At 39.9% G+C, this 22624-nt stretch overlaps 1 protein-coding gene across 1 annotated transcript in view; it reads right to left on the reverse strand.

Moving 5' to 3' along the window:
• Positions 1 to 22624, reverse strand: part of LOC115215365 (mucin-2) — a 510799-nt gene that overhangs the window by 411466 nt on the left and 76709 nt on the right. The gene's annotated exons all lie outside the window — the stretch shown is intronic.

A 22624-nucleotide genomic window follows, 5' to 3' on the forward strand; every position in this document is an offset into this window, starting at 1 on the left:
CTAAAAAAGCTGAAACAGATCCACAAAAACGGCAAAAACCGCCACACAGGGCAGGTTTCCTGTGCAAACAATTTGCACAACCGAATGTTTTAGTTGTTGCACAAATCTTTATATATAAAAGTGAAGTTGTGTGTCTGTCTCCTGCGATTTAGATTCCTAACTACTCCCACATTTTGCGGTGCAGTTTAACCAAAACCGGGTATCTTATAGTCGTGATTCATATTGAGCCCTTCTGGGTATTAGCGCGCGTCTACGATGAGTCTACGATTTTAAAAATAATTTAACATCATTTTTTTCCATTTTAATGCATTTTTTTGCTATTATATAAGGGAAGTAACTCTCTAAAAATGTCTACGATGAGTCAACGATTTAAAAAAATTTACTATAATTTTTTTGCTATTTTTTGGCTATAACTCTCTAAAAATGCTTTATAGTTATTTCCCTTACAAACCCGAGCAACGCCGGGCGATACTGCTAGTATAATATATAAGCAAACGGAAAACAGACACAGAAGGCAACCAAATCCTCATCAGTTATCGCCCAAAGGATCCAATGACGAAAGTGAAGCAAGTTAGCAATAACAGTTTTGAAAGGGACGTAACTCTGTGTTAGTCCCTGACTGAACTTAGCAATGTTTCCCTAAGACCACATAAATCTCACCTAACACTTAGAATTTGTCCAAAGGAAAGAAAAGGGCTGCTCCCCATCTTTCAAATAATAATCTTGAAAGAAAGTAATGAGAGTCATTAAAAAGGAAACGATAATGAATTCAACGTTTTAGCTTCATTCACTTCTTTCTTCTCTCAACAATTCATTGATGTTGTTTTACTTTAGGTCAGCCTCAGTCCAAAAAAAATCTATAATCAGAGACATTCCATCCTTGCTCATTTTGAATTTTTAGGGACTTCTAGGACTATATTATCTAATATGACCTATTGGCTTAATATCTCAAGATAATTCATGCAGAAAAACGCTTTGCCAGAGAGTTGCAGCTCTTGAAATGAAAGATGAAACAAATGTGGAGTGTAGGGGATGAAACACAGCAGATAAATTGCAAGACAATGAGGTACAAATGTTTCAGTGGGGCTGGCCTGGCTGGAAGGGACCAAGAGTTTGTTCGTTCAGAAAAATTCTTTAAAAACAAAGAAAAAAAGACCTAATTACTTTTCTACTACTGATTAGGTTTTCCCAACAAAGCAACCCTTCGATGAAAATAATATTTAGCAATTTCTATAATAACAATATACTAGAATATGAAGCACTTCAATTTTTACCAAAAAAGAAAACAAACCCAGTTGTAGTAAAGGTAGAAGTAGGAAAGGAATGGCCTGGGAGTCCATGGTTGAATTATGGTGATGAATGGGACTTCGTCAATAAGTTTTAACTGATTTCCTTTGAGTATGGTCCAAGATGTTTGTACATGTAGCTTCAGCATTGTTCTACGTTGGAGTGGCTGTGTGGTAAGTAGCTTGCTTACCAACCACATGGATCTGGGTTCAGTCCCACTGCGTAGCACCTTGAGCAAGTGTCTGCTATTATAGGCTTGGGCCAACCAAAGCCTTGTGAGTGGATTTGGTAGATGGAAACTGAAAGAAGCCCGTCGTATATATGTATATATATATATGTGTGTGTGCATATGTTTGTGTCTGTGTTGGTTCCCAAACAAGGCTTGACAACCGATGCTGGCGTGTTTATGTCCCAGTAAGTTAGCGGTTCAGCAAAAGAGACTGATAGGCTTACAAAGAATAAGTCCTGGGGTTGATTTGCTCGACTAAAGGCGGTGCTCCAGCATGGCCACAGTCAAATGACTGAAACAAGTAAAAGAGTATATTGGAGAAGTTCTCTAACATGGGTATTAAGTGAGCTTTATCAAAAGTCAGCCACTAAATATTCTGACTTCAAAAAGGAAACCTAATATGAGATTGCCACACAAAAGATCATCAATCATAGGTGCAGGTATGGCTGTATGGTAAGAAATTTACTTCCCAACAACATGGTTCCAGGTTCAGTCCAACTGCATGGCAGTTTGCACAGGTGTCTTTTACTATAACTCTGAGCTGACCAAAGCCTCGTGATTGAATTTGGTAGACAGACACTGAAAAGAAGCATGTCGTATATGTATGTGTGTGTGTTTGTGAATGTGTGCCTTTGTGTCTGTGTTTGTCCCACACCACCTCCTGGCAACTGATGGTTAGTTTATGTCCTTTCTGTAACTTAGCAGCTCAGAAGTAGACTGATAAAACAAATATATATCTGATTCAGAATGCTTCAAGTTGGTGCCCCGGCATGGCAGCAATATCTATAATAATAACATTCTACAATATCGAGAACTTTAATTTTTGTCTAAAAAAGAGAAATAACATCAAAAAACAAAGTAATTTACAATTATCAAAATCACAGAAAATAAAAAAGGTAAAATAAGTACCTTAGTACGACGCATGAACCCTGCTAACTTTGACAGAAACTCTTCCAGATAATCATAATTTGGTACACTGTTTTCTATAAAAGCTGCAGAAGAAAATAAAGCATACTGGATTCAGTAAGAATAAAAATCTGAGATAAGATGGCATACGTATGTACACAAATATATATATATACTAGCAGTATCGCCCGGTGTTGCTCGGGTTTGTAAGCGAAATAACTATATAAGCATTTTTAGAGAGTTACTTCCCTTATAGATGCCAATTCGGGCTTTCTTAGCCATTTCTGTTTTGGTGTCTTCAAGCCATGAAGTCGTTGTTCTAAAAGAACGCTGGTCTCCTTGACAACGCTTTACGACGTTGATTTCCTTACACTCCCTTCCCCACAGCTTCACGAGGGAGGGAAGAAGGGGGAGAAGCAAACAGGTGCAGATGTGAGCGTGGACGCCAACTCCGCCGTCATCGACACACGAAAAATTATGCATTAAAATGGAATAAAAAATGATGTTAAATTATTTTTTAAATCGTAGACTCATCGTAGACGCGCGCTAATACCCAGACGGGCTCGATATGAATCACGATTATAAGATACCCAAATTTGGTTAAACTGCATCGCAAAATGTGGGAGTAGTTAGGAATCTAAATCGAAGGGGACAGACACTCACACAACTAGTTTTATATATATAGATATACACACACACACACATATATATATATATGTACATACATATGTTAATGGTTGTTTATGTTCATTTATCATGAAAACAATTTGACATTAATTTGATGGGTTACTTTATACTTCTCTAGAGTACAAATTCATAATTCTTAAACAAGAATACTGTTGACAGAGACTTTGAAGTTTTGGCCGGTTAAGCCATTGTTGGACTGTCTTATAATAGCTTAACTGACTTAAACTTTGAAATCACTGTCAATAATGTTCTTGCTTAAAAATAATAAGCACATACATTATGGGCCCTCCCTTCATTGGATGACGCATGAGAAGTCAGCCATTTCTAGCTGTAGAACCACACAGGCGACTTGTTTATAGTAAATAAATGTATGTGCTGAATATTAGCTCACTCCCTCCATCAAATCGACATACTTGTACAGGTGCACAACATGCCACATGTCAGATGAGGAAATGCTTGCGGAGCAATGTGAAATGAAGTGTTTTGCTCAAGAATACAATGCCATACTCTTTTACTCTTTTACATGTTTCAGTCATTTGACTGTGGCCATGCTGGAGCACCGCCTTTAGTCCAGCAAATCGACCCCGGGACTTATTCTCTTGTAAGCCCAGTACTTATTCTATCGGTCTCTTTTGCCGAACCGCTAAGTAACGGGGACGTAAACACACCAGCATCAGTTGTCAAGCAATGCTAGGGGGACAAACACAGACACACAAACACATATACACACATACATATATATATATATATACATATACATATATACGACAGGTTTCTTTCAGTTTCTGTCTACCAAATCCACTCACAAGGCATTGGTCGGCCCGGGGCTATAGCAGAAGACACTTGCCCAAGATGCCACGCAGTGGGACTGAACCCGGAACCATGTGGTTGGTTAGCAAGCTACTTATCACGCAGCCACTCCTGCACCATGTATATATATATATATATATATATATATATATATATATATATATATATATATAGGTATGTTGGTGCAAACAGGAAAAATATAACTCAAAACATGAGTATATTCTTTCACTCTTTTACTTGTTTTAGTCATTTGACTGTGGCCATGCTGAAGCACCATCTTTAGTCGAACACATCAACCCCAAGACTTCTTTGTAAGTCTAGTACTTATTCTATCAGTATCTTTGGCTGAACTGCTAAGTTACAGGGGCGTAAACACACCAGCATCAGTTGATTGTTGGGGGACAAACACAGACACACAAACACATATACACACACACACACACACATATATATATATATATATATAATATATATATATATATATACGAGGGCTTGTTTCAGTTTCCATCTACCAAATCCATTCACAAGGCTTTAGTCGGCCTGAAGCTGCAGTAGAAGACACTTGCTCAAGGTGCCATGCAGTATATATTTTATTAATATTTAGCAGAAGCAACAGAATGACTCAAGGTCTGAAAGTTTTTTGCATTGGCATTATCAAACTAGCTACAGGTTGAAGGTTTGTGTGCTTATATAGCTGCTGATAAATAAAATATAATATTTCCCTATGGAATGTTCTAGAAGAAATTACAAAATGTCATGTGGATAATTCAAAAGTTTGTACAATTAGGTCATTCAATAAGCAAATAGATAAATAAGAAAGAAACAAAGTAAAAAGAAAAAAAATATAGTGGCATCATACATGCATACACACATATACACACACATACCAAAACAAATCCCACAAAATTTGCACATATACATGAGAATGTGCACATGAATTAGGAGTATGGATTTGAGTATGGACACACATATACATGCACACGCATGTACACATACATCATCATCGTTTAACATCCGTTTTCCATGCTAGCAAGGGTTGGACAGTTCGACCGGGGTCTGGGAAGCCAGGAGGCTGCACCAGGCTCCAGTCTGATTTGGCAGTGTTTCTACAGCTGGATGCCCTTCCTAACGCCAACCACTCCGTGAGTGTAGTGGTGCTTTTTACATGCCACCAGCACAGGTGCCAAGGGAGGCTGGGAACGGCCACGATTGGTTGGTGCTTTTTACGTGCCACCTATATATGTCAATGTGTATGTGCTTATGTTTACCAGTCTAAACCCAATGCTGATGTTTCTGTTGCGTCTCTGTCTGTCACCTAACTTAGTGGCTTGAGAATTAGTCAAAATGAACGTCTAAAATCCTTGAGGGACATGACCCAGAATGGCCACAATCGAAAGACAGAAACCACTGCAAACAAGAACAAAAATGAAAGATGAGACAAAAGTCGTTTTTTTTAAAATTACAGTCGTTGCCAGAGCAGCTAACTGGTTTCTGTGCTGATGGCATGTAAAAATGACCATTCGAGCGTGATCGTTACCAGTTCGCCTTACTGGAACTTGTGCTGGTGCCACGTGAAAAACATTCGAACGACGTCGTTGCCAGTGCCACTGGACTGGCTCCTGTGCAGGTGGCACGTAAAAAGCACCATTTGAGCGTGGCCGTTACCAGTACTGCCTATCTGGCCCTCGTGCCGGTGGCACGTAAAAGCACCCACTACACCCTCGGAGTGGTTGGCGTTAGGAAGGGCATCCAGCTGTAGAAGCTCTACCAGATTAGATTGGAGCCTGGTGCAGCCATCTGGTTCGCCAGTCCTCAGTCAAATCGTCCAAACTATGTTAGCATGGAAAGCGGATGTTAAACAATGATGATGATGACAGTTAAAGGACTTCAAAGAGATTCCTGTAAAGACTTACCATCATAACAAGTGTGGTAGAGCCACCAATTAAACTGGCCTGTTACATGTCGGTTTTTGTTGTATGTGATCAGGTACTGAAGCAACGGATTATCAATCACAGAACCAATTTGAATTGGTAGCTACAAATAAAGATTAAAAAAGATAATTATAAAATGCCCAAGAGTCACTTGCTGTTTTACAAAACATTGCAATTCTTAACTCTAACAAATGATCTCATGTTATACCACTTACATCTGATGAAAGTTTACCTGTAATTATTATTAGATTGCTTTAGATCAGCATTCTTTAAATAAACTCAGGACACAAATAAACACTGTATTTCCCAGTGAATAAGACATGCTTTTTTAACAAAAGAAATCTCTGAAAGAGTGACCCCAGGTTCTATATGGGCCTCTCATAAGCTAATTTTGTTCTTGATGCACGCTTTTTCTGAATATTCATAACTGAGATTAGGGTGTGTCAAATATGCTACTACATCTTTTATGACATCAAAAATGGTATTGTATCAGGTTGGAATGTAAGTTTTATCCAATTTTCTAGATGAAATTTTAGATGACATTTATTAAAGTATTGTCTCTTGTTGTCAAGCACAGAATGAAACAACAAGTAATTTATATTTTCTTCTTTCAGGCTAAAAGAATATTGTTCACTCTTCTCCATGTTCACCCCACATTGTTTGTCCCACCAAAGAACATAGACGTGCTTCAGTCTGAGTTTCATAAGGCATCAATGCGAGTGCAGCAGTAAAATCCATTCAGAGCACTTATGGAGATGATGTAGTGAACCAAAGAAGTGGCAGGCGATGGTGTTCCTGTTTCTGAAGTGGAAATTTAGCTTATATAATAAGCCAAATGAGGACTGTCCAGAATATTTTGATTCCCAAGTGTTGGATGATGTTATCACAGCAAATTCTGCCCCTAGTGCTAGGGATCTCAAGAAATTTAAAGTAAGCCATACGACTATCCTACACAAACTGAAAAGAATTGGCTTATGATCCATCAGAAGTTATGAATAGGGATCACATATCTTAGGACTTTGTTATCCAGCATAAAATAACCCCCACACATTATACATGTCTTACATTATTTATTGACTGTGTTATCTTTAAGAAACATTTGTTAATTACCTAAATCAGTGATTCTCACATAAGGTTTATTTAATCAAAATGGGAAGGAAAATAAGGAAAAAAAGCTGCTCTTACTTGAATTTGATCGATATACCGAAGAAGGTCTTCAAATGTCAGTATCCTGTGGAATGAAACTGTTTCAGGAAAGTGGTCCTGCCTCACATATGAGAAGTTGGTACATAATCATTTATTGAAGATTGAACCTGAGGAATTAATTTACTCAGTTTGGCTTTCTTTCGAACCTGAAAGACAAGACAATGATATTATTTCACTTTAAGAGAGGTTGGGGTCCACCAAGGTTCAGTCCTCAGCCTCCTCCTATTTATCATAGTCCTCCAAGCAATAATGGAGGAATTCAAGACAGATCCCCTGGGAGCTCCTCTATGCTGATGACCTTGCTCTAATTGCTGAGTCACTATCAGAACTTGAGGAGAAGTTTCAGTGAAAAGGACACAACTAAAGTTGTAACATTCCTCTTAAATATTTATGGCAGTGGATCTCAAGTGGGGTCCATATGAGATTTTGTTCATGAAAAAAAATCATGTGAATTAATTGGTTATATTTCTATAATAACACAAAATATTTTAATATCTTTTATATAATTCCAAATAATATTTAATTATAAAAATATAAATTGTTTTTAAACATAGAGAAACATTATAAAAATATATAAACATATTTTAAACAATAGGCGCAGGAGTGATTGTGTGGTAAGTAGCTTGCTTACCAACCACATGGTTCCGGGTTCAGTCCCACTGCGTGGTGCCTTGGGCCGACCAAAGCCTTGTGAGTGGATTTGGTAGAGGGAAACTGAAAGAAGCCCGTTGTATGTATGTATATACATATGTGTTTGTCCCCACCAACATCGCTTGACAACTGATGCTGGTGTGTTTACATCCCTATAACTTAGCGGTTCAGCAAAAGAGCCCAATAGAATAATTACAAGGCTTACAAAGAATAAGTCCTGGAGTCGATTTGCTCGACTAAAGGCGGTCCTCCAGCATGGCCACAGTCAAATGACTGAAATAAGCAAAAGAGTAAATATATATACACACACACAACACACACATTAGATATACATTCATACAAGTGTTGCATATGCACATATATATCATCATCATCGTTTAACGTCCGTTCTCCATGCTAGCATGGGTTGGACGGTTCGACCGGGGATCTGGGAAGCCAGAAGGCTGCACCAGGCTCCAGTCTTATCTGGCAATGTTTCTACAGCTAGATGCCCTTCCTAACGCCAACCACTCCGTGAGTGTAGTGGGTGCTTTTTATGTGCCACCTGCACAGGTGCCAGGCGAGGCTAGCAACGGCCACGGTCGGATTGGTGTATTTTACGTGCCACCGGCACGGAAGCCAGTCGAGACAGCGCTGGCATCGGCCACGAGTCGGATAGTGCTTTTTACGTACCATCAGACCAGGGATCCTGGCTGGTTCAATTCGATTTCGATTCGATTTCGCTTGCCCCAACATGTCTTCGCAAGCAAAGAGGTTTGGCATGGGTGCCTGTCGTCGGATGAGGTTCTATATCGACTTCGCTTGCCTCAACAGGTCTTTGTGTCCAAGGGAGGAAAGGCATGCATAAGTGGGCTGGGCTCACTTGTCCTGCCTGGTCTTCTCACGTACAGCATATTTCCAAATATGCTATACACACAGGTTATATATACAGGTTATATATACATATACACATATATGCTGGCATGGCGCCATGTAATGTGTATGAATGAAGATGGTTGCATGAAAAGGTGTTGGTCTCTAATTATAGAGGGAACGTGTAAAAAGAGTAGACCCAGGAAGATGTGGGATAAAGTAGTGAGAAAGTATCTACGAACGTTGGGACTTACAGAAGGGATGACAGGGGAGTGAGACTCTAGGTTTGTTGCATTTGAAAAGACACATCAAGCTAAGTAAAAACGTGGTTGCCCTTGCATGCAGCTTGTCGCCTGCATCCCTCTCTAGTTGAGCATTCCAAACTTTGCAGTCTGGTAGGTGCTGGTGCCATGAAGAAAGTACCCATATCGGTACCACATAATGCACCCATGCTGGTGCTGCTTTGTTTGTTTGTTTGTTGAGCGAAGCGTTCTTCGTCCCAGAGCTCGCAAGATCGCCCCTCAGGATTGTCTGTAGTCGGAGAAGTAAGAAACGTGGTCCTTTGCTATTCATAAGACCTGCAGAAGAGAAAGCAGGTCAACCCCCGACACCGAGAGAATCGACGGATAGATGAATGCGCATCCAGGCTCAGCGGCTGCGTAGGAAGTCGGGGACAAGAAACAGGAAGAAAGAATGAGAGAAAGTTGGAGCAAAAGAGTACAACAGGGGTCGCCACCACCCCTTGCCGGAGCCTCGTGGTGCTTTAGGTGTTTTCGCTCAATAAACACACACAACGCCCGGTCTGGGAATCGAAACCGCGATCCTCCGACCGCAAGTCCGCTGCCCTAACCACTGGGCCCTTGCGCCTCCACTGCTGGTGCTGCTTAAAAGCACCCAGTACACTCTGTAATGTTAGGAAGGGTATCCAGCCATAGAAAGCATGCCAAACAGAGGTTAAATGATGATGATAGCAGAAGGCAATAATACAGTGAGACAAGACATGTGGGTAGGAGATGCACAGGTCGGGGGCAAGCAGAGAGCAATGATACAGTGGCACCGAGCCAAGAAGATAAGATCAGGGAGTAGGAAGTAATCATAGTACATGAAACAGAAATGTGAGGAAGAGATGTAAGTTCGCACAAGTTACTTTCTTTTAAAAAGTATTTGTTTTAAATCGAAGATTTATGTATGTGCTGAATATTAGCTCACTCCCTCCATCAAATCGACATACTTGTACAGGTGCACAACATGCCACATGTCAGATGAGGAAATGCTTGCGGAGCAATGTGAAATGAAGTGTTTTGCTCAAGAATACAATGCCATACTCTTTTACTCTTTTACATGTTTCAGTCATTTGACTGTGGCCATGCTGGAGCACCGCCTTTAGTCGCGCAAATCAACCCGGGACTTATTCTCTTGTAAGCCCAGTACTTATTCTATCGGTCTCTTTTGCCGAACCGCTAAGTAACGGGGACGTAAACACACCAGCATCAGTTGTCAAGCAATGCTAGGGGGACAAACACAGACACACAAACACATATAACACATACATATATATATATATATACATATACATATATACGACAGGTTTCTTTCAGTTTCTGTCTACCAAATCCACTCACAAGGCATTGGTCGGCCCGGGGCTATAGCAGAAGACACTTGCCCAAGATGCCACGCAGTGGGACTGAACCCGGAACCATGTGGTTGGTTAGCAAGCTACTTATCACGCAGCCACTCCTGCACCATGTATATATATATATATATAATATATATATATATATATATATATATATATATATATAGGTATGTTGGTGCAAACAGGAAAAATATAACTCAAAACATGAGTATATTCTTTCACTCTTTTACTTGTTTTAGTCATTTGACTGTGGCCATGCTGAAGCACCATCTTTAGTCGAACACATCAACCCCAAGACTTCTTTGTAAGTCTAGTACTTATTCTATCAGTATCTTTGGCTGAACTGCTAAGTTACAGGGGCGTAAACACACCAGCATCAGTTGATTGTTGGGGGACAAACACAGACACACAAATACATAAACACAGACATACATACACACATATATATATATATATATATATATATATATATATATATATATACGAGGGCTTGTTTCAGTTTCCATCTACCAAATCCATTCACAAGGCTTTAGTCGGCCTGAAGCTGCAGTAGAAGACACTTGCTCAAGGTGCCATGCAGTATATATTTTATTAATATTTAGCAGAAGCAACAGAATGACTCAAGGTCTGAAAGTTTTTTGCATTGGCATTATCAAACTAGCTACAGGTTGAAGGTTTGTGTGCTTATATAGCTGCTGATAAATAAAATATAATATTTCCCTATGGAATGTTCTAGAAGAAATTACAAAATGTCATGTGGATAATTCAAAAGTTTGTACAATTAGGTCATTCAATAAGCAAATAGATAAATAAGAAAGAAACAAAGTAAAAAGAAAAAAAATATAGTGGCATCATACATGCATACACACATATACACACACATACCAAAACAAATCCCACAAAATTTGCACATATACATGAGAATGTGCACATGAATTAGGAGTATGGATTTGAGTATGGACACACATATACATGCACACGCATGTACACATACATCATCATCGTTTAACATCCGTTTTCCATGCTAGCAAGGGTTGGACAGTTCGACCGGGGTCTGGGAAGCCAGGAGGCTGCACCAGGCTCCAGTCTGATTTGGCAGTGTTTCTACAGCTGGATGCCCTTCCTAACGCCAACCACTCCGTGAGTGTAGTGGTGCTTTTTACATGCCACCAGCACAGGTGCCAAGGGAGGCTGGGAACGGCCACGATTGGTTGGTGCTTTTTACGTGCCACCTATATATGTCAATGTGTATGTGCTTATGTTTACCAGTCTAAACCCAATGCTGATGTTTCTGTTGCGTCTCTGTCTGTCACCTAACTTAGTGGCTTGAGAATTAGTCAAAATGAACGTCTAAAATCCTTGAGGGACATGACCCAGAATGGCCACAATCGAAAGACAGAAACCACTGCAAACAAGAACAAAAATGAAAGATGAGACAAAAGTCGTTTTTTTTAAAATTACAGTCGTTGCCAGAGCAGCTAACTGGTTTCTGTGCTGATGGCATGTAAAAATGACCATTCGAGCGTGATCGTTACCAGTTCGCCTTACTGGAACTTGTGCTGGTGCCACGTGAAAAACATTCGAACGACGTCGTTGCCAGTGCCACTGGACTGGCTCCTATGCAGGTGGCACGTAAAAAGCACCATTTGAGCGTGGCCGTTACCAGTACTGCCTATCTGGCCCTCATGCCGGTGGCACGTAAAAGCACCCACTACACCCTCGGAGTGGTTGGCGTTAGGAAGGGCATCCAGCTGTAGAAGCTCTACCAGATTAGATTGGAGCCTGGTGCAGCCATCTGGTTCGCCAGTCCTCAGTCAAATCGTCCAAACTATGTTAGCATGGAAAGCGGATGTTAAACAATGATGATGATGACAGTTAAAGGACTTCAAAGAGATTCCTGTAAAGACTTACCATCATAACAAGTGTGGTAGAGCCACCAATTAAACTGGCCTGTTACATGTCGGTTTTTGTTGTATGTGATCAGGTACTGAAGCAACGGATTATCAATCACAGAACCAATTTGAATTGGTAGCTACAAATAAAGATTAAAAAAGATAATTATAAAATGCCCAAGAGTCACTTGCTGTTTTACAAAACATTGCAATTCTTAACTCTAACAAATGATCTCATGTTATACCACTTACATCTGATGAAAGTTTACCTGTAATTATTATTAGATTGCTTTAGATCAGCATTCTTTAAATAAACTCAGGACACAAATAAACACTGTATTTCCCAGTGAATAAGACATGCTTTTTTAACAAAAGAAATCTCTGAAAGAGTGACCCCAGGTTCTATATGGGCCTCTCATAAGCTAATTTTGTTCTTGATGCACGCTTTTTCTGAATATTCATAACTGAGATTAGGGTGTGTCAAATATGCTACTACATCTTTTATGACATCAAAAATGGTATTGTATCAGGTTGGAATGTAAGTTTTATCCAATTTTCTAGATGAAATTTTAGATGACATTTATTAAAGTATTGTCTCTTGTTGTCAAGCACAGAATGAAACAACAAGTAATTTATATTTTCTTCTTTCAGGCTAAAAGAATATTGTTCACTCTTCTCCATGTTCACCCCACATTGTTTGTCCCACCAAAGAACATAGACGTGCTTCAGTCTGAGTTTCATAAGGCATCAATGCGAGTGCAGCAGTAAAATCCATTCAGAGCACTTATGGAGATGATGTAGTGAACCAAAGAAGTGGCAGGCGATGGTGTTCCTGTTTCTGAAGTGGAAATTTAGCTTATATAATAAGCCAAATGAGGACTGTCCAGAATATTTTGATTCCCAAGTGTTGGATGATGTTATCACAGCAAATTCTGCCCCTAGTGCTAGGGATCTCAAGAAATTTAAAGTAAGCCATACGACTATCCTACACAAACTGAAAAAAATTGGCTTATGATCCATCAGAAGTTATGAATAGGGATCACATCATATCTTAGGACTTTGTTATCCAGCATAAAATAACCCCCACACATTATACATGTCTTACATTATTTATTGACTGTGTTATCTTTAAGAAACATTTGTTAATTACCTAAATCAGTGATTCTCACATAAGGTTTATTTAATCAAAATGGGAAGGAAAATGAGGAAAAAAAGCTGCTCTTACTTGAATTTGATCGATATACCGAAGAAGGTCTTCAAATGTCAGTATCCTGTGGAATGAAACTGTTTCAGGAAAGTGGTCCTGCCTCACAATATGAGAAGTTGGTACATAATCATTTATTGAAGATTGAACCTGAGGAATTAATTTACTCAGTTTGGCTTTCTTTCGAACCTGAAAGACAAGACAATGATATTATTTCACTTTAAGAGAGGTTGGGGTCCACCAAGGTTCAGTCCTCAGCCTCCTCCTATTTATCATAGTCCTCCAAGCAATAATGGAGGAATTCAAGACAGGATCCCCTGGGAGCTCCTCTATGCTGATGACCTTGCTCTAATTGCTGAGTCACTATCAGAACTTGAGGAGAAGTTTCAGTGAAAAGGACACAACTAAAGTTGTAACATTCCTCTTAAATTATTTATGGCAGTGGATCTCAAGTGGGGTCCATATGAGATTTTGTTCATGAAAAAAAATCATGTGAATTAAATTGGTTATATTTCTATAATAACACAAAATATTTTAATATCTTTTATATAATTCCAAATAATATTTAATTATAAAAATATAAATTGTTTTTAAACATAGAGAAACATTATAAAAATATATAAACATATTTTAAACAATAGGCGCAGGAGTGATTGTGTGGTAAGTAGCTTGCTTACCAACCACATGGTTCCGGGTTCAGTCCCACTGCGTGGTGCCTTGGGCCGACCAAAGCCTTGTGAGTGGATTTGGTAGAGGGAAACTGAAAGAAGCCCGTTGTATGTATGTATATACATATGTGTTTGTCCCACCAACATCGCTTGACAACTGATGCTGGTGTGTTTACATCCCTATAACTTAGCGGTTCAGCAAAAGAGCCCAATAGAATAATTACAAGGCTTACAAAGAATAAGTCCTGGAGTCGATTTGCTCGACTAAAGGCGGTCCTCCAGCATGGCCACAGTCAAATGACTGAAATAAGCAAAAGAGTAAATATATATACACACACACAACACACACATTAGATATACATTCATACAAGTGTTGCATATGCACATATATATCATCATCATCGTTTAACGTCCGTTCTCCATGCTAGCATGGGTTGGACGGTTCGACCGGGGATCTGGGAAGCCAGAAGGCTGCACCAGGCTCCAGTCTTATCTGGCAATGTTTCTACAGCTAGATGCCCTTCCTAACGCCAACCACTCCGTGAGTGTAGTGGGTGCTTTTTATGTGCCACCTGCACAGGTGCCAGGCGAGGCTAGCAACGGCCACGGTCGGATTGGTGTATTTTACGTGCCACCGGCACGGAAGCCAGTCGAGACAGCGCTGGCATCGGCCACGAGTCGGATAGTGCTTTTTACGTACCATCAGACCAGGGACCCTGGCTGGTTCAATTCGATTTCGATTCGATTTCGCTTGCCCCAACATGTCTTCGCAAGCAAAGAGGTTTGGCATGGGTGCCTGTCGTCGGATGAGGTTCTATATCGACTTCGCTTGCCTCAACAGGTCTTTGTGTCCAAGGGAGGAAAGGCATGCATAAGTGGGCTGGGCTCACTTGTCCTGCCTGGTCTTCTCATGTACAGCATATTTCCAAATATGCTATACACACAGGTTATATATACAGGTTATATATACATATACACATATATGCTGGCATGGCGCCATGTAATGTGTATGAATGAAGATGGTTGCATGAAAAGGTGTTGGTCTCTAATTATAGAGGGAACATGTAAAAAGAGTAGACCCAGGAAGATGTGGGATAAAGTAGTGAGAAAGGATCTATGAACGTTGGGACTTACAGAAGGGATGACAGGGGAGTGAGACTCTAGGTTTGTTGCACTTGAAAAGACACATCAAGCTAAGTAAAAACGTGGTTGCCCTTGCATGCAGCTTGTCGCCTGCATCCCTCTCTAGTTGAGCATTCCAAACTTTGCAGTCTGGTAGGTGCTGGTGCCATGAAGAAAGTACCCATATCGGTACCACATAATGCACCCATGCTGGTGCTGCTTTGTTTGTTTGTTTGTTGAGCAAAGCGTTCTTCGTCCCAGAGCTCGCAAGATCGCCCCTCAGGATTGTCTGTAGTCGGAGAAGTAAGAAACGTGGTCCTTTGCTATTCATAAGACCTGCAGAAGAGAAAGCAGGTCAACCCCCGACACCGAGAGAATCGACGGATAGATGAATGCGCATCCAGGCTCAGCGGCTGCGTAGGAAGTCGGGGACAAGAAACAGGAAGAAAGAATGAGAGAAAGTTGGAGCAAAAGAGTACAACAGGGGTCGCCACCACCCCTTGCCGGAGCCTCGTGGTGCTTTAGGTGTTTTCGCTCAATAAACACACACAACGCCCGGTCTGGGAATCGAAACCGCGATCCTCCGACCGCAAGTCCGCTGCCCTAACCACTGGGCCCTTGCGCCTCCACTGCTGGTGCTGCTTAAAAGCACCCAGTACACTCTGTAATGTTAGGAAGGGTATCCAGCCATAGAAAGCATGCCAAACAGAGGTTAAATGATGATGATAGCAGAAGGCAATAATACAGTGAGACAAGACATGTGGGTAGGAGATGCACAGGTCGGGGGCAAGCAGAGAGCAATGATACAGTGGCACCGAGCCAAGAAGATAAGATCAGGGAGTAGGAAGTAATCATAGTACATGAAACAGAAATGTGAGGAAGAGATGTAAGTTCGCACAAGTTACTTTCTTTTAAAAAGTATTTGTTTTAAATCGAAGATTTATGTATGTGCTGAATATTAGCTCACTCCCTCCATCAAATCGACATACTTGTACAGGTGCACAACATGCCACATGTCAGATGAGGAAATGCTTGCGGAGCAATGTGAAATGAAGTGTTTTGCTCAAGAATACAATGCCATACTCTTTTACTCTTTTACATGTTTCAGTCATTTGACTGTGGCCATGCTGGAGCACCGCCTTTAGTCGCGCAAATCAACCCCGGGACTTATTCTCTTCTAAGCCCAGTACTTATTCTATTGGTCTCTTTTGCCGAACCGCTAAGTAACGGGGACGTAAACACACCAGCATCGGTTGTCAAGCAATACTAGGGGGACAAACACAGACACACAAACACATACATATATATACGACAGGCTTCTTTCAGTTTCCGTCTACCAAATCCACACACACACACACACACACACACACACACACAAAAAAGAAAAAAACTTACAGGACTTTTAGCAGATTTGTATGCTAAATTCCTTAATTCCAATCCCCTTCGTAGCTGAACACCTTGGATTATCTTTTGCAATCTTTGGTTTGGTATTCTATAAAAACACTGAAAAGTAGAATAGAGAGCAACACCACCAACAATAATAATAATATTAATAATAATAATAATAATAATAATAATAACAACAATAACAATGGTTTCAAATTTTGGCACAAGGGCATCAATTTTAGTGGGAGTGGGTAAGTTGATTACATCCACCCTAGTGCTAAGCTGGTGCTTATTTTATTAATGCTGAAAGGACGAAAGACAAAGTTGACTTTAGATGAATTTGAACTCGGAACTTAAAAGGTAGGCAATTGGTAAGCATTTTGTCCATTGCCTAATGTTTCAGTAAGCATGTCTATAGCATGCTTACTATTATTTGAAAAATTAACTAGCCTCATAGAAGATGAATTGCATAGCTTCCTGGAGAAGATAAAGGGATGCAGAAAGATGTCAAAGGGCACTAAATCAGCTGTATATCGATAGCATGATATTAAATTGATGTATGAATAAGAACACAGTTGTTGGTTGTATAACAAACTTGGGATGTGAAGAGACAGGAGAAATACCATTAAGCATCTCACCTGGCATGCAAGCAATTCTGTTAGTTACTTGCCTGATAATAAATGACAGTAATAATACGAGGGTAATCCCAAAAGTAAGGTCTCCAAAGTGCTGGCGACGCAGGGAAACTGTATGTGCAGCTATTGGCAACACTGTTGTGTTTGTTGTGCATGCGTTTGCCCCCTGTGTGCACCTCGCTGCCACACGCAGTCCTGGCTTGACAGTCTTATCTGATGGAGCTCCCCATCGACACTACTGCCAAGTGTGAAGTTCGTGCAGTTATTTGGTTTTTGAATGCAAAAGGCATTAAACTGATTGAAATTCATCACCAATTTATGGAAGTGTATGGTGAGTTGTGCATGGTAGTCAAAAACGTCTGCAAGTGGTGTAGGGAGTTTGCAGCTGGTTGTACTGAAATTCAGGACAAAGTAAGAAGTGGGCGACCATCAATTTCTGATGAAACAGTTGCAAAGGTTGAGTAAATCCTGCGTGAAAATCAGCGGATCACTCTGGATGATCTCCCCATTTTGGTTCCTAAGGTTTTCCGAAGCACCATTCATAGGGTTTTGAGTGAAAATTTGCAATACCAGGTGTGCACAAGATGGGTCCCATGAATGCTCACAGAAGGCCATAAATGGCAACCCACCTTATAGTCCGGACTTGGTACCCAGTGACTACCACCTGTTCCTTAAGTTGTAAGAACATTTAGCTGGAACACGCTTCAGCAATGACAACGAGGTGAAAGATAAGGTTCAACACTTCCTTAAAGACATGGCGGTGAGCTAGTATGACGTGGGCATACAAAAACTGCCCCAGCGCCTACAAAGGGCGATTATGTAGAAAAATAGATAAATGTTCAAACTTTAAAATGATGTAAACATCCTGGACAAACATTACTGTGATTTCTAAATATTTTTGGAGACCTTACTTTTGGGATTGCCCTTGTATTTATGTATATATTTCAGGCCATGCTGTTTGCAGCTTTGTGTAATAATACTCTCTTTATTACATAAGTAAGACTGATAGTAAAAAAAAAAAAGGAAAAAAAAAAAAATAATAATTACTTGATATTTTGGAAGTGACAGCCCTAATTTATCAGGCCGCAGCATCTTATATTTCGTCAGTAAACCAATTAATGAAGGGACATTCCCCTGAAAAGATAAAACATCAAATGAGAAAAAGATATATAATTTACATTCATTAATATTGAGTCCAGTTTGGAATGAAGGCAGCAGAAATGAAAATAAGGATCTTAGAACTTATATAATGAAGATACTGATTACTGGGGTAGACAGTTTCAGTCTATGATGTGTGACAGAGTAAAGTGCCTTCATTGTAAACATAGAGCAGTAATGCTTACAGAGTATAAACTCTGACTCTTGAGCTGGTTGACAAGATATCATACTGACAACAGAACCATATTAACTCTTGCAAACCATATTAACTGTAAAGCATTCAAAGGAGTTGAATCAAGCATGGAGAAGTCAACATTAAAATGATGATGATGATAGTCAGATAGGCAGATGGATATAGATATGCTTAGTAAATACAAAATTGGAACTGTTTATGATGCTAATCTCATATATGCTGTGTCAGTGTAGCAGTTTATTAGTACGCTCAACCACTCTAGCAACATTTATGTAAATTAGGTCAGGTCTGGTTCAGTCAGTGGTGCACACTTTTGTGTCTCAGTAAACAAGTAATCAAACCCTGACGATGGCTTTAACAAAAGCTGAAACTAATCGATTAATTAACTCGATCCTTCTCACTGGCTGTCAAAAGGCCTATGATTTAACCAAGAGACCAATTGTCTTGGTAATAATTTTGTTATTCTAGCACACGCACAAATATAGAACTGCACAAATAGTCTGTATGTTTGATTTTTGTACATTTCAGTTTTTCTGAAATTCAAAGAAGAGGAATATCAAGTCAAAGAGACAAATCTCAGGAATGACATACACACAAACATCACTAATCCAAACACTGAACTACTAAGAACATTAATCAAATGAACCAAACCTTAAGGAATACCTGTTCACATTTAACTGTACAAGCAGGTCAGTGTTTTGCCATGCTAGTACTGGTTAAACATATATATGACTGAGGCATTGTTTTACAGTTGGATGCCCTTCCTGTCACTAACCCTTAGGTGATTTGCAAGTAAAGCATCGCTTATATCAAATGACTTTGAAAGAACAAAGTAACAAGCAATTTGTTTACAGAAGTGACAACACAGTTTGAACAATCACAGATACATACTTACAAATGTGTGTGAGTGCGAGAGAGGGAAGAGGAGAGTGAAAGTTCATGGATAAAATGAGAGAGAGAGAGAAAGAGAGAGAGAGAGAGAGAAAAAGAGAGAGAGAAAGAGAGAGAGAGAGAGAGAAAAAGAGAGAGAGAGAGAGAGAGAGAGAGAGAGCATATTCAAGATTGTGTTGGACAGATAAGAGAAACTTGGCAATTTAGAACGTTCTGGAAAATCCATTAATTAGTCACAAAATTTGTTTGGCACCAGTCACATCACAAATCAATATTTTCGATTTTGCAGAACAGACAATGAGTATGGAAATAGCATTAAATGACAATGGCAATGAAACACTTTACCGTTTTCTTCCACAACAAAATCAGCTCATTTATTCGGAATAATGTAACATCAGGATATAAAGTCAGCTCACTCAAAATGTAACAGATTTCTGGGAGCTGAAGGAAGAGAAACAATTTCAAAATATGAGCAGAAGGAATCAGTTATAAACTGTAGACTAGAATGCGTTTAATACAAACCATTTTATTATTCACTCTGCTTCTTTAATAGAAAAATCATTCATTTTAAAGAATTCTGAACTAATTTAAAACTTTGCAGCATAGATTTTATATGAGAAACTTTTGTGAAGTTATGGTTCTGGTATTAGCATCAAGAAATGGTTAATTACTTCCAAATTTTTGACTATTTGAAAAATTGAAAGACATAAGCAGTGTATGTCTATAAGATAATATGGTCATGAAAGAATTACATTTCATATGACAGGCTACTGGTTGGATGGATGGATAGGCATGGCTCTGTGCTAAGAAGCTTGCTTCCCAACCACATGATTCCAGGTTCAGTCCAACTATGTGGCACTAGTCTTTGGTCAAACAAAGTACTATGAGTGGATCTGGTAGATGGAAGCTGAAAGAAACCTGTTCATCATCGTCATTTAAAGTTCGCTTTCCACATAGGCATGGGTTGGACAAGCGGGAGGCTGCACCGGGCCCCAATCTGATCTGGCAAGGTTTTTACAGCTGGATGCCCTTCCTAATGCCAACCACTCTGAGTGTAGTGGGTGCTTTTCATCATCATCATCATCATCGTTTAACGTCCGTTCTCCATGCTAGCATGGGTTGGACGGTTCGACCGGGGATCTGGGAAGCCAGAAGGCTGCACCAGGCTCCAGTCTTATCTGGTAATGTTTCTACAGCTGGATGCCCTTCCTAACGCCAACCACTCCGTGGTTTATATTTTTATATACCACAAGCACAGAAGCTAGTCAGGCTGCACTGGCATCAGCCACACTGAAATGGTGCTTTTTATGTGCCACCAGCATGGGTACCATTCAGGTGGCACTGGCATCAGCCATAACTAAAATTCACTCAGTTGAACAGGCCAGTCAGCCATGACAATGATTTCACTTGACTCAACAGTTCTTCTCAAGCACAGCATATTGACCAACAATTGAAGGGTGCTTTTAAACAGGCCAGTTACGTGACCACAATTACAATCTCATTTGGCTTGCCGGATCTTCTCAAGCACAGCAGATCTCCAAAAATTTCAGTCACTTGTCATTGCCCCTGTGAGACCCAACGTTTGAAGGCCATGCTTCACCACCTCATCCCATGTCTTCCTGGGTCTACCTCTACCACAGGTTCCCTTCACTGTTAGGGTATGACACTTCACACAGCTGTCCTCATCCATACACATCACATGACAATACTAGTGCAGTTGTCTCTCCCGCACACCACATCTGATGCTTCAACAAGCCAAATAACATCAGAAAATAAGGTTAGCAGTTCTAGCAATTTTATCAGAGATAAACCGTATACAGAAACACGAAGAAGAATTAGAAGGATACTTACAATATCATAATTTCTGAGAAGATAAAAGAACACATTGTACACTGCATGAAGCTTATCATAGGCATCCATGTATGGCATGACAAGTACAATCCAGTGAAATACTAATTTCTGAAATATTAAACGAGAAACAATTAATTTACACATTTAGTGTTGTAAAGGAAATCAAACAGAGTTATGCAATGTGATGTTAAATTTGAATTTACAATTTCTCGGCCTATTGGTGAGTTTACATCAACATTATCTATGAGAATTTCTCTGCTCAAGAAACTTTGGGCAGCATTTTGCCTTTTCTATGTTCAAACATATTAAATTAGTCTGGTTGGGTGGTAAGAGGTTTGCTTCATAACCACACAGTTCTAGGTTCAATCCCACTCTGTAGCACCTGGGGCAAATGTTTTCTACTACAACCTTGGGGTGACCAAAGTCTTGTAAGTGGATTTTGTAGATGGAAACTGAAAGAAACCCATTGTGTGTGCATGTCTTGTCTGTCTCTCTCCATTGCTTGACTATCTATGTTTGTTTACATCCCCATGACTTAGCAGATTGGCAAAAGGAACTAATATATCAAATACCAGGATTAAAAAAAATAAACACTGGCAATGATTTGTTCAACTAACACTCTTCAAGGCAGGGTCCCAGCGTGGCCAATCTAATGAGTGAAACATGATCAAAGATAACTGTATTTCATTCAATGTCGCTTACTCTGGCTCTGGTTGTCAAACAGTGGTGTGGTACAAACACAGACACAAAAACACACACATGTATATATCTTATTTCTTTATTGCCCACAAGGGGCTAAACATAGAAGGGACAAACAAGGACAAAGGGATTAAGTCGATTACATCGACCCCAGTGCGTAACTGGTACTTAATTTATCGACCCCGAAAGGATGAAAGGTAAAGTCGCCCTCGGCGTAATTTGAACTCAGAACGTAGCGGCAGACAAAATATCGATAATTATTTCACCCGGCGTGCTAATGTTTCTGCCAGCTCGCCGCCTTACACACATGTATATATCTATATGACGGGCTTCTTTCAGATGGTCAGCCCAAGACTATAGTAGAAAACGCTTGCTTAAGGTGCCACACAGTGGGACTGAACCCAGATCCATGCAGCTGGGAAGCAAACTTCTTACTATGTAGCCAAGTCTGCACCTACAAATGTGGAAGTGTCATCTGTTAGGTGCATCACATTAACCTGCAAAGCACAGCACTCAGTCTTCTGTAATAGAACCAAATGGATTTATTTTAACATGATGTACAATGATAAAACTTTTTTATACACTCACCGTGAATGATGTATTGGCTTTTTCTGAAATAGTGTGATGATTTATACATGATAGAAGTCTGATGGCAGCTCTTTGTGGGAAAGTTGTTTGTGGGATACAACACTGAATGAGATCACAACTAATTCGAATTCCTTATAAGGAA

Source organism: Octopus sinensis, linkage group LG9 (genome assembly GCF_006345805.1).
Source record: "Octopus sinensis linkage group LG9, ASM634580v1, whole genome shotgun sequence".
Lineage (NCBI taxonomy): Eukaryota > Metazoa > Mollusca > Cephalopoda > Octopoda > Octopodidae > Octopus > Octopus sinensis.